This window comes from Nuphar pumila, chromosome 1 (assembly GCF_984573655.1).
Source record: "Nuphar pumila chromosome 1, dmNupPumi1.hap1.1, whole genome shotgun sequence".
NCBI classification, from domain to species: Eukaryota; Viridiplantae; Streptophyta; class Magnoliopsida; order Nymphaeales; family Nymphaeaceae; genus Nuphar; species Nuphar pumila.
In genome coordinates, this window is record NC_143249.1 from 169,114,727 (window position 1) to 169,132,621 (window position 17,895).

Consider the following 17,895-nt stretch of genomic DNA (forward strand, 5'->3'; position numbering starts at 1 on the left):
AAAAAACTATATATGTGATTATACCTGAGAGGGACCTGGAATCGAAGATCCCCTATCCTGAACAGCGGCCTTGATCTCATTTCAGAGAAAGGGGGCGACGGTGTATTGGAAGTAGTTATTCAGTGATTCATTAATGATCTCGCGTACATCATCACCGGAAAGAATAGTCGGCTGCTTGGAGCTTATGTCGGCGCAAGAAGTCGGTGAGCCGTAACTGGAAGAACCAATAACTGGTGAAGTGTTCATATTACTCCCAAACCCGAACACGCGACCTTTTTTGGGTTCACCTGCTGCAGTCACCCATGCTGTAGGATCAAATGATGGATGCTGAGTAGCGTCTTCGCCATATCGCTCTACCATCTGTTGCTCATATGCCTCCTACAAAATAATGTTTAAAGTATTCATTAATAATTAATGATAACATTATGATAACTTGCATATATATTGCAATGATTATTAATAGAATTAATACATACCGTTGTCGTTCTCGCCTTCTCTGATACGAAGACTCCCGTGGTCTTCCGTTTATGTGTTTCTACAAACACATCCTTATATGGTACACTGCCTCCTTTTTCTGCTTCCTGCGAAGTTAAATGACAAAAGATTTAGTACACAAATTTGCAACAATACTTATAAAATTAATATTATATATTGATGAGTTACCATTTTCTTTAGGTGGCTCCCAAATGTCTTAGATCCACCTGTGTGTAGATGGGCTTCGGGCATCTTCGATCGATTTTGTGAAGCCTTCGCAGAGCGATTTTTAAATGCGTCTCCCGCCCATATATCGCACATTTCATCCCAGTAATCTCTCCTGATAGTAATAGGACCATGGCCCTTCCACAGTAATGGATCATCTACTACGCCAGATGCTTTTTTTGCTGCAGTCTTCATAGTGTGCAGCATGTCTGCAAATCGATTGGCAGCCACCTTCTGCCACACCTTCCTTGCATCATTTTCTTCCACCGTAGTTGCAAAGCGATTCGAAGCCTACAAATATTTTCAGAAAGTTAGTAGACATTGCTTAAATAAATTAAATATGAAACACATTAACTATGAGGAACAACTGTATACCATGAATGAGGACCACAATCTGTCTAACACCTCCTTTGGGTACTCTTTCCATTGAGCAACTGGTCCTGATAGATGTTGAAGAAGTGAATTCCTAATCTCCCGTACTACTTCTTGTGGCTCAAACCTCGTGCTGCACATGAATTGTTACACAGTAAATATCAATATAAAATATTTAAAAGATATGCAATAATTGAAAACAAAATACTTACGGTCGATTATCGATATACACTATTCGAATGAGTCTTCTTGTGCCAGCCTGAGAAGACCCTGTTTCCTGTGTTGGCTGTTGACTTGTGCGATCAACTGGTGTAGGTGGGTCGTGTACAGGCGCAACATCATCTGTAAAAAAATACATTAGAAATTCTCAGAATGTGCATTTGAACTAATCAAGCATCTAATTAGTTATATGATATACCTATCACAGGAGCCCGTGAAGATGAAGGTTGAGCCTGGCTACTACTGGATGAGCGACCACTATAACCTCTACGAACCATATTCTAACAAATAACATATGTCATACAATACATTCAAATAATTCACATCAAGTATTACAATGCATTCAAGTCATTCACATCAAGCATTGCAATGCATTCAAATAATTCAAATCATTGACATCAAGTATTGCACTAATTCAAATCATTCGTTAATTGCATAAATTATAATACATTCAGATAATTGAAATCATTCACATCAAGTATTACAATGCATTCGAATCATTCGTATCAAGTATTACAATACATTGAAATAAAATTTTTAATCATTCACACCAAGTATTGCAATACAACTTACATCAAGTATTACAATGCATTTAAATAGAGGTTTGTAGTATAAGATTTTGCTCACTAGCTTGAGAATTCTTCCTCGTCACTAGTTTGACTTTCTTCTTCTTCTTCTTCTTCTTCTTCTTCTTCATTGTTTGCCCATCCACTTGGTACATCATTTGGATCACAATCCTCTATGAATGTTTCATCAGCCAATGGAGATATGACATGCATATCATGCGCAACATCGTGCCCATAAGCGAAGTCACAGACATCATCTGATTGATAGTAATCACTGGCTTCAGCTAACTCATCTTCCTGTAACTTATCATACTCGGGGTATAGTTTGGATTTCACCTTGCAAACTGCCCACCATTCATTTCTATCTGACTTTTTTATACTCGGATATGAAGTATAATAAACTTGTTGAGCTTGCGAGGCTAATATGAATGGTTCATATGTTCCAAACCTGGATTTATGATTCACCTCCACAATGCCTGAAGCTTTGTCGAGTCTTGTTGCAGTTGGATCAAACCAATGACACTTGAATACCGTAACCCTGTTATTCATGCCTAAGTAAGTCAACTCCATTATTTCCTCTATAACACCGTAGTAATCATGTTCATTTTCACCGTAGCTGCTACCCTTGACACACACGCCACTATTTATCGTTGATTTGTTTATACCGTAGTCTTTTGTATGGAATCGATAACCATTTACGATATACCCGTTGTAGCATTGCACAACTTTGGTCGGACCATTTTCTAAATCACATATTCCTTGATCTTTAACATCACCATTGCGAACCTACGCACAAACATAAACAATGATTGTGATCACGATCAATTAAGTAACTTAGTGTTGTTTATAAGTACAAAATTTATGTTAGCTTCTTTACCAACTGTTTCAACCACTCCACAAACTTAGTTTCATGTTCTTTTTGTACTTCTGCATCAGTGAGATGTGAAACTTCGTTTCGCAACTCTAGATCAAATCGTCTGCAAACCACAAATACTTATATTACCGAGTCATGTATCCACATATAGAACATAAAAGGATTTATAATTGAGTTGCATATACATATACTTACTCGATGTATGGGTCGATCGCTAAGCAATTAAAAAGAATATAGATGTGTGTTGCATCTTGCTCTCGATCTGTCAATAGCCTTGATCGGCAACTACCAAATGCATGCCCAAGTGGTTGAAATATCGACAGCTTGTCAGCTACAGTTACTTGTTCTCCATCATCGTTACGGGGCAGGCATGTGTAACGTGTTGAAATATGAGGTTCGAAGTACATAGATGAGAAATTTGAAATCTCTTCTAAAGTGTACGCCTCACAAATAGAGCCTTCTACTCTTGCTTTATTACGAACCTTTTTTTTTAGGTCAAACATGCATCTAACAAGAATATACATTTCAAATTTTAAATATCTGTCATTAAAGAGACAAATATAAAAAAACATATACCTTTCAAATGGGTACATCCATCGATATTGCACAGGGCCACCAACCCTTAGTTCATATGGCAAATGTATGATCAAATGTTCCATAACATCGAAAAATGCTGGCGTAAATATCTTTTCTAACAGACAAACAGTGGTGATGACAGAGTCCTCGAGATTCTTTACATCTGATACAATGACCTCCGATGCGCACAATGTTCTGAAAAATCCGCTCAACTCAGACAATACCCCTCATATAGGTTTGTCTAACATATCATGGAATGCTAGGGGTATCAATCGTTGCATAAAGATATGACAATCATGGCTCTTCAACCCATATAACTGTCCATCGTCAATCTTCACAGCCCGAGCAATGTTAGAGACATATCCATCTGGAAATCTCAGTTGTCTCAACCATTGACATACATGTTTTATTTGATCAGGTCCGAGCACGTACTTCGCCTTTGGTTTCAGTACTTTGCCATTATACTCTTTGAGTTCCAATTCTGGTCTTTTACATATTAATTTTAAATCCATACGGGCCTTCGGATTATCCTTCGTTTTTCCTTTAATATTCATTACTGTATTGAACACATTATCAAACACATTTTTCTCTACATGCATCACATCCAAATTATGTCGTATCAATAGGGTCGGCCAATACGGTAGTTCCCAAAAAATAGATTTTTTCGTCCAATTGTGTTCCTTCCCAAATCCACGGAAGGGTGTAGGACTGCGGGCATCTGTTAATACATCTGGAAAGTATCGCAATCTTCTTAAAATCTCTATGCCAGACAATCTTGAGGATGGACCTTCCATTTCAGTTGTGCCTGCTGTAAATGCATTCTTTTGACGTCGGAACGGATGATCGCTGGGTAGAAATCGACGATGGCAATCAAACCAGCAAGGCTTCCTTCCATGCCTCAATTTAAAAGCTTTGGAATCCTCCATGCAGTACGGACAAGCCAACCTCCCATGTGTGCTCCAACCAGATAACATACCATATGCAGGGAAGTCACTGATTGTCCATAGAACAGCGGCCTTCATGTTGAAATTTTATTTTTTTTGGGCATCATACGTGGTAACACCGTCATCCCACAGTACTTTTAATTCATCAATCAATGGCCTTAGATATACATCAAGATTTTGGCTAGGTGAGGTCGGACCAGGGATCAACAGAGACAAGAAAAGATTTGGACGTTTCATACACAAGCTTGGTGGAAGGTTGTATGGAGTTACAAATACTGGCCAGCATGAGTATGGAGTTGATCTACCCCCAAATGGATTAAATCCATCTGTACATAGACCGAGTCTAACATTTCGCACTTCCATTGCGAAGTTCTGATGAGTACGATCAAAGTGCTTCCAAGCTTCAGCGTCAACAGGATGCGTGATCTTGTTTTCATCGTGTCAAACTTTATTTGCATGCCATCTCATGTGTTTAGCTGTCTTTGAAGACATATACAATCGCTGCAATCTAGGAGTGATAGGAAAGTAGCGGAGCGACTTGTATGAAACTTCCTTTGATCTCGTGCTACCATTGCCTCTTGTCTTTGGCTTGAACCGAGGATGCCCACATGACGGGCATGATATGTCGTTTTCCTGCTCCTTGAAATACAACATGCAGTGATTTGGACAAGCATCAATCTTTTTGTAACCCATACCTAGAGCGTTGACCATAACTTTCGCACGATAGAAATTTTGTGGCAATTTCTCATCTTTAGGCAACATACTCTTCACAATCATGCACAAACGGTCAAAACATGATTGACTCAAATTATACTCGGACTTCAAATTCATTAGTTGAAGAACTGCAGACAAGATAATGTGACTCTCACAACCGTTCCAAAGTGGCTCATCAGCATCTTTAAGTAAATCATAAAATCTACTAGCTGCATCGTTTGGTGATTCTTCATCTACGGCAGTTCTTACATCACTAGAACTCATAGCAGAACCTAGTTCTGTTCCTGCAGCATCAAATATCAAATTCGTATATGGATTATCGTGCACCACATTCACCCGTGCATCAAAATCGTTTCTAAATTCTTCTCCATGAAACGTCCAGTTCTGATAATCACTCACAAAACCCTTCCTGTATAGGTGATGTCTAACGCCATGAGGTTCTACAAATCGATTATTCTTACAAATCTTGCAGGGACACCTAATCCGACCTATGGGATCTACCGTACTGACACTCGCTGTTGCAAATTCAATAAAACTATCGACACCATCTATATATTCATGCGATAACTCATTGTCCACTATCCTACGGTACATCCATTCACGGTTTGCAGTCATTCTGTCGTATGATGTTACGAATAGTATCCTAACAAATTAAGAAAAAAACAATCAGAATGCTACGATGAAGAAAATATCAAATTTATCATGCAATAGACTATGTCAAACAATAACAAGAATTTTGATGCATGCATTGATAACTTAATATTTTCATGTGCAAACTATTAATGACATGATACAATCATTTGAAGCATGCTTTTATTATAAAATTTCACATGGAAGTCAAAATCAAATTGAAAGTAACTACATGCAAGCATGGATACAATTACATCAAACATTCCAATACATCATAATCATTCATATCAAATAAATGGCAAACATGTACCTGCAGCAAACACACTTCAATATCTCACTAACTACTACCATGCTTAGCATGGACTCCGTACTCCAAAAATAAGAACACTTCCATATTTCTACATTAAAATCATGCTCAGCATGATCTCCGAACTCCAATAAAGCAGTCCTAGATATCAACAACTAAGTGAGTGTGTGAACAATAAAGTGCTGCATTCAATAAATTAAATAACATGTGATACGTTTGCATCACTTACTCACCACGGGTATTTACCCGATTTGCATTGTTTTTGTTATTTACTTACCACAGGTGGCCGAGCACGAGTTGGTTCTGTTGAAAAATCTGCACAAAAACAAAACAAATTAAGTAACAAACTAACTAATCATGAAACAAGATGAAACACTAACTAAAAAAATTAAAACAAATTAAAACAACTCTAACTAATTGAAAGAAGAGAAAAGAAAAATAGTATATATGTTAAGCCAAATCTAACTAGAAGATGCTAATTTAACAAACCAGCTATAACATGTTGAACCAGTCGACTAACATAAAGTCATAGACAATTTCTAATCTGAACTACTTAGCAAAGGAATAGTAAATCAATCAATTAGTTTACTAGAAAAGATGTGAACTCCGTTTAACCACCACTATCATAAAGAATTCAAATAGCTCTAATCTAACTAACTGATTGTGAGAACATTAAATACCAATCTATCTAAGAAAAATATAATTATAAAAGACTAATAGATTGAAATACTCTAACTAACCAGATTTCAAGAAAACAAATTGAAGTAAAACTAACTACCAGTAGACATTAACAAACTAACAAATTGAACAACATGGACAACTTGTATATATACATTACAAAAAAAATTTCAACTTAAAATCCATATGGACAACATATATGCAAACTACACTTAAAACCATATGGACATCTTATATACACATATTACAATTTTTTTTTCAAGCTAATCACATGGACAACATAGGGATCACATAATAACTTTTTTTTTTTAAAAAAAGAGATCACATGGGCAGCATAGGTATCCATAACAAAAATTCTTTTCAAAACAGATCACATAGGCAACGTAGGTATCTCATAACAAATTTTTTTTCTTCAAACAAACACATAGGCAACAGAGTATTCCTACTAAAGATTTTTTTTTTCAAACTAATTTACATAGGCAGCATATGCATTAAAAAACAGATTTTTTTGAAACCAATTCACATAGACAGCATAATATATCTCATAACAGATTGTTTTTTTCAAAAGCAATACACATCGGCAGCATGTTATTCCTACTACAGATTTTATTTTTCAAACGATTCATATAGGCAGCATAGGCATTCAAAAACAGATTTTTTTTTTGACAAGTCACTTAGGCAGCATAACGCAGGGGGTCGACCCCCCCTGCCGGAAAGCACGGCAGAGGGTTAAACCCCCTGCCTTTCCGGCAGGGAAGGGGGTTAAACCCCCTGCCGGAAAGGCAGTTCCGGCATGGGGGGTTGACCCCCTGCCGTGCCTTTACGGCAGGGGGGTCGACCCCCTGCGTTTCCGGCAGGGGGTCGACCCCCCATGCCTTTCCGGCAGGGGGTCGACCCCCCCTGCCGGAAACGCAGGGGGTCGACCCCCCCTGCCGGAAAGCACGACAGGGGGTTAAACCCCCTGCGTTTCCGGCAGGGAAGGGGCGTACCCCCTGCGTTTAGAAGAAGAAGAAGAAGAAGAAGAAGAAGAAGAAGAAGAATATTACCTGCGCGTCGCCGGACGGTGGCGGGAGGTTGACGGGGAGCGGCAGCTGGCGAGCGCCGGCTGGCGAGCGGTGGACGGGGAGCGGTGGCTGGCGAGCGGCGGCGGGAGGGAGCAATACAGCGAAACAGGGAAAAGAGAAAGAGGGATGGGATTAGGGATTTACGCGACATTTAGCGACGGCTTAGCGACGAAAAAATTTCGTCGCTAAGCCGTCGCGAAACCAAAATACCAAAAAAGCGACGGAATATATTCTATCGCTACTCCGTCGCTAATTAGCGACGGATTAGCGACGACATAGTTCCCTCTCTAAATCCGTCGCTAAAATGGTGTTCTTGTAATAAAAAGTAGCGACAAAAACATGCAGTCGCTAATCCGTCGCTAAGTAGCGACAGATTAGCGATAAAAGTCGTTTCCTCGCTAATCCGTCGTGAATTAGCGACAGATTCTATCTCTAGCTAATCTGTCGCTAAGTAGCGATGAGAAAAATCCGTCGCTAATTTCCGTCGCTAATTAACAATTTTCTTGTAGTGTAAGTCTAAGTGAACATGATCAAAATCTCCTCAATTTGGTCCTACCAAACCATGCCTAGGTCTATATGCATCATGTCAACCGGGTTTGATTCTAGGCTCTAAGGTTTGCATGAAATGGAGTTGACATTTGAAGAATAATAACTTAGACAAGTTTAAACAAGGCAAAGGTATCAATTTGATCAGAATAAAGACAAGTCCCATCTTGATCGCCGAATCTATGACCGTTGCAAAAAAAAAATCTTTTTAGGAAGAAAAACTCTCGCAAGGTCCACTTGACCTTTTGAAAATAACTCGCCTCCATTTTTTAAAATGCAGGAAAATTGGAAGACAGGGCTTGCTCGTCGGTACGAGGTTCAACCGTTCCTGACGCCTTTAACAGGGGCAATTGAACCAAAGATCGAATTTATGCCTTTGCTTTGCCTAAGAATATATTCTAAGTCCTAAATGCACAAAGAATCATGCTTGTGCTATGAATTTTCAAAAAAAAGTTAATTTTGAAAATATGGTGCATGCTTTAGAAAATTGCTTTGAAGATGCTTTAAAAATATTTCAAAATTGAATTTTCAAGTGATTTCGAAATTGAGTTGAAAATATATTTTGAAAAATTATTTAGAAAATATCCTGAAGTGTTTGACTTGAAATGATTTGGAAGAATTGATTTGGAAATTACTTGGAAAATTATCTTGAAAATCATTAAAGATGATTTTGAAATTGAAAATGGAAATTGAATGAAGTTAAATCTGAATTTGAAATTGAGATTGAAGTTTGAAATTGAAATGGTTTTGAAATTGAATATGAATTGAAATTGAAGTTGAATTTAAAATTGAAATTGAAATTAGACTTATTTCAAAAGTGAAATTAAAATTGAAATTTGAATTGAAATTATTTCAAAAATAACTTGGAAAATGCTTTAAAATAATTTTGAAAATAATTTAGAAAATGCTTTGAAGTAATTTCAAAAATAGATTGAAAAATGCTTTGAAATAAACTTGAAAATGATTTAAAAATATTTTGAAATAAACTTGAAAATGTTTTGAAAATAAATTGAAATAAACTTAAAAATGTTTTAAAAATAAATTGAAATGATTTAAAAAATCACTTGAAAAATGAAAAATATTTTGAAAAAGGTTTAAAATTTAGAAAAGAATCGAAATGATGCAATTCTATCCTAAATGATGAATGCATTATTTTATAGAAGTTTTAAAGAAATTCTATTGAAAATTATTCAAATTTTATTTTAAAAGAGAGTTTTATGCCTTTATAGAATTTAAACAAGATTAAATTTTTATTTATTCATGACTATGGCCACAAATATACTTTAAATTAATCTTTATTTGAATTGTAAAAAAGGAAGAAAAGAAATGAATTTTGAAATATGATGATTTTTGAAAAATGACCTAAAAGTATAGGTCGAATTTTTCTTTAATAAAGAATAATAATTTTAAGTATTATTCATATTCTGACTATGACCACAAATACGAACTTTACTTAGTTTTATTATACTTTATTGAAGTGGTGCACGTGTCATTCATGTTTCACCATAGTGTAATTGAAATAAAGATAAAAATAAAACAAATTAATCATAAACATTGAATTTAAACTATATGCTCACTCATTCTTAAACTAAGCATAAAGTAAAATTTTCATTAATTGTTCAATTACAGCCCTTGAATTAGTACAATAATTGAAAAAAAAATGACAAAATGAAAATTCCTGCAAAAATGAGCAAACTTGTTAGAAATAAATGTAGTTTTTTTATGGATTTTCTTCAACTATTGGAAAATTATAGAAAAATATCCAAAATCGCCTTTTATGCCTCAGAAATAAAGAAAAATTAAACAAAATAAATGAAAATGATGTATGACTTTATAAAAGCATTTGAAAATGTATTTTATAATTTTAAAATTTCAAAATTGAGCTTCAAAATATATAAATTTACTTTAAAATTTGAATTTAAAGTGAATTTAACTTTGAAATTGAGGATTTTATGAAAATATATTGAAAATGATTGAAATAAAAAGCAAATAAACTCCAAAATTTGTTCAGAATGAAGCTAAGGTATTCTAAATTGATGAAAACCATTTTCTAATTATGAAATATATAAATTATATTTGAAAATTGATTTTTAAAATGTTAAAATATCCAATTCAACTTCATTTTAACAAAAATAATGCTTTTTATAAAATCAGTTTTGAAAAATGCAATGGATGAGAGGTCAACTGACCATAGAAATTTATGAAAATTGATATAGAGACTCCTAACAACTTTAGAAATTCTTTAGAATTGAAAAATGCAAGAAAAGATTGAAAAAAAATCAAATTAAGTTTTTTTTATCTAATTAAAACCGGAATTTGCAGAATTAAAATACTTGTTAAAGTATTTTGGGTAAATGAAGGCCTAAAACAGATCAAATCAAGCTAAAAATGCATCCATGGATTCATAACACATTAGATAAGCACATCTTTTTTACATAATCTCAAAATTATTTCTGAATCTTGAGATATGAATGAAACATTGGAGAATAAATTTTAGAAGCAGGAAATTAGATTTCAACAGACAAGTTTTGGTAATTTGAGTGTTTTAGGAGCTAAACCGACTCAATTTCTCCCAAATTTGTGGGAAACGTTTCTCAACACAATTAGAAAACTATTTTAAGTTAAAGAGATAAAAAATCAAATTTGGTTTGAGAATGGTGACTTCGGAAAGTCACTGTTCAATATGTGGAAATAAACCTGTTACAGAACTTGTTGTTCTGTAACCAGTCCCGTTTTTTAGCAGAATTAAAATAGTAAATGAGCATGGATAATTATAAAAATTGAAATGAAAAAACTAAACACATGATGAAAAAACCCTTTTTATAGATTTTGAAAATGATTTATCATTAGGGAGAGCTAACCCAAACAAGATGAGACAAGATCTAAGCAATGCTTAATGATGCAAAATTATAGGGTTTCAATTTTTGATCAGACTGATATATAAAATGTTAATAAAAATTATTGAAAAATTATAAAGGTAAACTAGACATGTAAAGGGGAAAAACCTTTTTTACAGATCTTAAAATGGATCTTCCATTGGGGAGATCTGATCCGTGCAAGTTGACTCAAAACCTGTGCAAAGCCTGACAAAGGAAAATGACAGGGTTCTGATTTTTTATCTAAATGAGATGGAAAATGATAATAAAATATATAAAAATTAGCATGCATAAACTAAACATTCTAAAAAAGAATTTTATTTTTACATATCTAGAAAATGATCTCCCATTGGAGAGATATGATTGCAACAAGTTGGTCCTGGGTCTCAGTAATGCCTGGGATTACAATCAGATAGGGTCTAGGTTTTAGATGCACACGAAATATAAATTTATCATAAAAATTACTAAAAATTTACAAGGATAAACTACACATTCATATGAATCTAATCTCATTTACAGATCTAGAAAATGATCCTCCGTTAGGGAGATATGACTATGATAAAATGGACAAAGATCTGGGCAATTAAAATGACATAGGGTAACAAGGTTATAGTTTTTGACCAAAATAAGGCATGTAAACACCATAGAAATTGCTGAAATTTGATATGAACAAACTAGATTCAATTCCAAAGACACCAGTTTTTACATATTGGAGAGATCATCTTCGGTTAGGGAGAAAACACTCTGACAATTTCATGCTATTTCGGGTCAAATACAGACAATGCATAATTACATGGTCTGAATCCCGATTTTTAAAGTGGGTCTATAGATCTCAGAATGATCTGATTTTTTGTAGAGATTCCAAAAATCTATGCATGAAGATACAATAATATTTTTAGATCAAAATGACTTTCAATTATAGGTGAATTAATGGATCTAAAAATGGGTCAGAATTGAAAATATGGATTGAAGGCAATTAAACATGCTAAGAGAAAATTACACATGCATGAATGATTAAACATGAAATATAATGCTTTAGACCATGAATGAATGCATAGATGATGAAAATTTAAGATAAAATGCATTTTAAAACATAATCAAAGTGTTGAGGCATGAATTGAGATTAGTATAGCCTATGGAATATGATCTATAGAAGATCAAATTTCATAATCTTAATGGCTAAAATGAAATCAAATAACAAATTGAATGGAATCAAGAGCATGAAATGAAAATTAATACAACAATACAATGGATTTACGTTGCTACTTATGCAAATAAAAGAAAAAAAGAGAAGAGGGGGGGTTAGGGGGGATACATTGGGAAATGAAAGGAAAGATAAAAAAAATGAGAAGAAATAAAATGAAAGAGGAAAGGGAGCACTCACCTTGGCTGAAGAGGGGTTGAAAAAGGCTGATTCTTCTTCACTCCAGCTACCACCAAAAAAATAAAATGAAAAAAATAAGAAAACGAGGTAGAAAAGAGATGGGCGACCCCCCGCCCCCCCTTTGGCTTCTATATATAGCCAAAAGTGGGGGTAGTTTAGGTAATTGAATCTTAAGATATTTTAAGCTTAGGGCTGAGGTGGCAAGGGAGCTCACATGGGGGGGCGCCAACCCCATGTGGGTCTTTTTAAAAAAAATTAAATGGGTAAACATGTTTTTTGGCCAAAATGTGACACATGACACCACTTTTGCAAGTGGTGCCCACGTAGGTTTTTAAAGATAAAGGGGTGAAGTTAAAATGATTTTAAAACAAAGTTTTTTAACAAAGAAAAGGGGTTTTTAAAATGAATTTGTTTTTAATTTGAAAATGCCAAGTGTTGCCCCCTTTAAAAAAGAAATATTTTTTTCTTTTTTTAATTTAAAAAATGCTAAGTTTTAAAAAATGAAAGTGAAATAAAAGATGAAAATCAAAGGAAAATTAAAAATAATGGATCTCATTTGGATATAAGATCCATTTTGATTTTGTTTGAAATACAAATTGAATGAAAATTAAAAGGATCTAGATTGAATTTTGAAAGATTTTGTAAAAATATGGAATTGGGGTTTGGAATTCAAGGATTGTTTTTGAAATTAGGATAAAATTAAATTTTGAAAAGGATCTGGATCCGAGGTTTTGAATAAAAATTAGATTTGGATCTCGATTGAAGAAATTGGTTCGAATTGGTAATCGGACCCTAAAAATGAATTTACAATGAAAGATCCAGGCTCGTGATGGAATTTGGATTTGGATATTGGGTCAAGCCTGTAAATGAGATTGGATCTGGATTAGAATCCAAGAAATGAAATTAGATCTCAGATATCAGATGATGAAGTGGATCTGAGTCTGACTTCGGAAATCAGAAATTGATTCAATTATCCTTTTGAACGAATTAGAAGGTAGATCTAGATGAAAATGGATCTGAAATGATTAATTAGATCCTGGATATCCGATGAGACATTCCAGGTTCAAAGAATAAATTGGATTCTAAATATGGATTATAAAATAAATCTGATGAAAAATTCAGGCCCGAGATGAAAATTGGACACCAGATCCAGCATTGGATCCAATATCTGAATTGAAATGGATTGGATCTCGGATATTGATAAATATCAAATAATGGAATTGATCCCAGTCTGAATTGGGACTTGTCCGAGTTTGAAAAATTGATTGAAACAGTGTTCTAAGTAAAATTTTATTTTTTTGTTTTTGTTTTGCCCTGCAAGGGTAGAAACATGGTACTGAACTGGTCTGAACTAACTTGAACTGGATAGAGTTGAAATGAACTGAATTGAAAGCCAGTTATACTAAGGTGAACTAAATCTGGAGCTAAAATTCTAGCTCAACCAACTGAGGTTAGCTTAATTTTGGACTGAATTGAGCTCGAATGAGCTAAAAAGAGTTGAAATGAGCTAAAATGAGAGTTTGGGAGCGTGGAAAATGACATTGAACTAGAACGAGACCATTCAAACTCCTGATAAGCTCAATTTAGACTCATGGAGATAGGATCTACTGGGCTCATTTCACCTGAAATGAACTAAATTTAGCTGAAATGGACTGACACTACTCATCGTGAGCTCAGAGGAGCAAAAAATGACTCACATTCTAACTCTTCTGAACTTAGAATGAGCTTGCCTAAGTCTGACTGCATAAAGGGCTAAGGGTGACTCAGGGGTTAAAAGATAATTTTATTAACAAAATGAGGGTAGACTGACCTCTAGACTAGGGTAAACCTAGGAGTGAGACTCGACACTACCCTGCAGGGGTTTGGCATATGCAAAAGGAGATGTCCGAAATGAACCTGAAAAATTTGGGGTGTTTACACGTTGGTTACTGGAGACCTGGTACTCCATTTGGTTTGAGCGCAATAACCGTATTTTCATAAACAAGTGCATTGGACCAGAGCAACTTGTACAACATTTGAAATGAGAGGTTTTCTGTTGATCACACAAGAAATGATCTGATACGGATCAGGGTTGGATTGGCATTAGCAGGTCATTCTATGGTTAAACGACCAAGGGTGCTACGGTTCTGATCATGTTCTATACTTGTTCTTTTTGGCTCTTCTTCATGTTTCTTTTGTGCGGTGATATATGATCACCATCACTTATATTTATTCCTGTTATTCATCATACACAAATCATTTTGATGCTGTATATGGACGGATTTCAATGACATAATTTCCTATAAAAAAATGTATCAAGTATATTAAGTATTAATATATGCAAAAAAGTATAATATGAAATATCAGAGAACCAAACTTTTCATCGAAACTATCTAGTAGAGACCTTCAATTAATTTTTATTGTTAAGATTAATATAAAATGCCATTTTTAATTGTTGATTTGAAAATGTGTTTTTTGCTATAAACAGTTTATAACTCTCTCTCTCTCTATATATATATATATATGTGTGTGTGTGTGTGTGTGTGTGTGTGTGCTAGGGATGTAAACGGGTTGGATTTAGCTAGTCTTACCTAATTGGATTTGGATAAAGATTGAGTCTAAACTGGATTCCCATCCAACTACTTAAAGTTTGACATTTACACTTACTCGAATTCATATTGATCAAGATCTTAGTCAGATTGAGAGACACATTCAAAATCTGAATACTGAGTCCAGATCTGATTCTTAATTGGATCCTATATATTTTGGATATCGGATTTGACTAACCAAATTTGGATCACATGTCTTATCCGACACATTGACATTCCTAACATATGGGGGTATATTTGGTGCTATTGAAGGCATGAAAATATTAAGTATAAATCACTTTCCTTTCATATTTTTAGATTCTTTTTTGTAGATCAGACCTCATGGATGGGATGTACAAGGTAGTATAAAATGAATTTTGAATCATGACATTGTGACATATAAACAGATTTTTTAAGAGCTTCAAAAATCATAAGACTGCAATGTATTAAAATTTCACTACTCAAAAATCAAATTTTTAGATCAAAATAGCATGACCAAGGTTTTGTCCTTAGCAAACAAAATATGTTGAATGTGGTCCGTTTGAATCAATAAAGCCTAAACCTTTGATTATCAATTCAATTGTTGTGTGTTTTATCTTATAAAAAAGTTCTGAATATATATATATATATATATATATATATATATATAGAGAGAGAGAGAGAGAGAGAGAGAGAGAGAGAGAGTAATGGGTACGTGCTAAATGAGTTTTTCAGTTTTTGTTTTGTTTTTTTTTTAAATTCTGACTACAAATGTGATCTACGTACTTTATTTTATAGGGATCAACTCTCGGACACATGAGTGAATTTTTATAACATTCAAAAAATCAACTGTCCAAAATCAAATTTCATTGAAAACACATGATCCAGATGTGGATTCCTCATAAATCGACTATGCTCAATACATTTATGGGGTTGGAACCACAAAAGAAACATGGGAAGAGCAGAAAATCCCATTTAACACATTTCATTTAGCACAGACCCATATATATATATATATATATATATATATATATATATATATATATATATATATATATATATATATATATATATATATATATATATATCGAGAGAGAGAGAATCGGATTTGAATATCAATCAAATCTAGATGTCTCTGGTATGCGGTAGCAAAAATCACTTCGGATATGGTTTTCGCTTATAGAATCTTAGGTCCATCCAAATTGAGCCAGGTTTGGTCAAATATTGGATAAAATTCAATCAACTGACATCTCTAATTGCACATGCTTGTCTACATTTTGAAAGTTGTCATGAAAAGAATCTCCAGTTATAGTTACCATAACCAACTTAACACCAAAAAAGCTTGCTTAGGAGGAGCGAAACCACACGATTCCCAAATGTTGTGGGTTCTACGTTTCAGAAGGTGCCCAATCTCATGGAGTGAAAGCACACGGTTCCAAAATTTCATGGGAAGTTGGCCTTTTAAAAAGCTTTGCTTCTTTCAATATTTGATATTGAAAATGCACCTTTTATTTAAAAAATAATTTATTTAGAAATTATACATTTATTATGGACCGTACATACATGACATATATTCTTTATTTTGATAATGAATGCTTAATATTAAAAGATTGATTGAATTTATTCTATATTTATATTATACATACAAGTTCATAATTTATTACATTTTCCATGCATCTTATTCTATATTTATATTCAATGCATTCTTCTTTTTTACATATTACATTAAAAATATATATTACATATAAAATATATACATATTTTATTTATACGAGTTCACTCAAGCTGAGCTGAGCCAAACACCTTATGTTTGAGCAAGACTCGTTTAAGCTAAATGAGCTGCTCGTGACTCGGCTCACCAATTATATAAACCGATCATAAAGAAGTTCATGAGGAGCTCAATCATGAGCTTCTCAGCTTACGTACCAAACCTACCCACAAGGGCTTTGCTCATTTAGTAAAGAAATTCCATGAAGAGGCTATTGGATTTTTTATCAAATACGATCCAATTTGGATGTGACCCATATTGACATGGGCACATCAAGGGACATACATGGGAGACACTTTTGCGTTTTTGGGGTTAGAGCCATGTATGCCTATTATGAACTTCTATCGGTTTTCATTATGAACTCATTATGAGCCTCCACCAAAGTAAACTATGCCTGCACCAAATTATCAAAAAACTGTTAGTAACACTTATTTTATGGATTAATTTGTTTATCAAAATATAGTTAAACTATCTAAAGCAACAATATCTTCTCATCCTCTAGGACCTTTATCTATGACTGGTGAGTGAGTCTGGCCTTCTTCTTGATGATGCATGTAAGCCTTCTACAAAATTATAAGGCCCACCCGCTCATGACTTTACACGACCGAGACTTGATGGTTACTGAAGCCTTTCTTTGAGTTGTTGCATGAATCATCCCCTATTTTATATTTCAAAACAGCTAGGACAAAAAACTTACCAACTTCAATAATAAGTAGAATCTTGTGTGTTCGTTTAAAAATTTCAAACTTTAGTGTTCTCAAAAGGTTATGAAGTAATCTATGATTCTTTTGTTTGGAGTTTTCTGAAACTCTTCCATTAGAGGGCTCAAAATCCCTCTCTAAGTCGACGGACTGCTTGTTCAGTCAGCTTGTCAAAGACCAGTCTCACTGGTCCATACATTTATCCATGGATCACATAATCCAGATCCGATTCCAGTGTTTTTGGATCCATCAGAAAGGTGTGCGTGTCGTGCAACTTTCTCGTGTTGGCCACCTCTGTTGAAACAGAGTGCTTAAGCCCCAAATCTCTGTTTGTTAGAGTCTTGTTCGGACTCACCAAAATATTGTTAGCTTCCGCGTGTGTTGAGATGCAGTTGGATCTTGGATTATGGAGCGCCTCCTATGTCGAGTTC